Source organism: Sinocyclocheilus rhinocerous, unplaced genomic scaffold, assembly GCF_001515625.1.
Source record: "Sinocyclocheilus rhinocerous isolate Xijiao unplaced genomic scaffold, SAMN03320098_v1.1 scaffold524, whole genome shotgun sequence".
NCBI classification, from domain to species: Eukaryota; Metazoa; Chordata; class Actinopteri; order Cypriniformes; family Cyprinidae; genus Sinocyclocheilus; species Sinocyclocheilus rhinocerous.
Genome location: NW_015628336.1, coordinates 342368 through 342717, shown reverse-complemented (window position 1 = coordinate 342717; position 350 = coordinate 342368). Strand labels below are relative to the sequence as shown.

Sequence of the window (350 nt, the reverse complement as noted above, 5' to 3'; positions counted from 1 at the left end):
CCTTCTGCCCAGTCTGAGGTTCTGAATGCTCTGGACTGGGTTTTCATTAAGGCTAACTCAATATTTTGGTGCATTGAGCTTATCTTCTACTCTGACGAGTCCCTCGGTCCCTGCTGCTCAAAAACAGCCCCACAGAATGAGGCTGCTACCAGGACACTTTACTTTTGGGGTGGTACTCTTCAGGTGATGAGCAGGTCCTGGTTTCCTTCAAACATGATGCTTGGAATTGAGGTTCATCAGACCAGCCCTGTTGAAAAAACCAGCATATGCTCGTTAGGTATGTTTTGACGCTGGGATGCTGGTTTAAACTGGTCCTTTGCTGGTTTATGCTGGTCCTTTGCTGGTTTATG

The 350-nt window shown here is 47.1% G+C and overlaps 1 protein-coding gene across 2 annotated transcripts in view; it reads left to right on the top strand.

Annotated features, from left to right (window-relative positions):
- LOC107737447 (kanadaptin-like) overlaps nt 1-350 on the top strand; it is a 14524-nt gene that overhangs the window by 1485 nt on the left and 12689 nt on the right. The window lies entirely within an intron of this gene.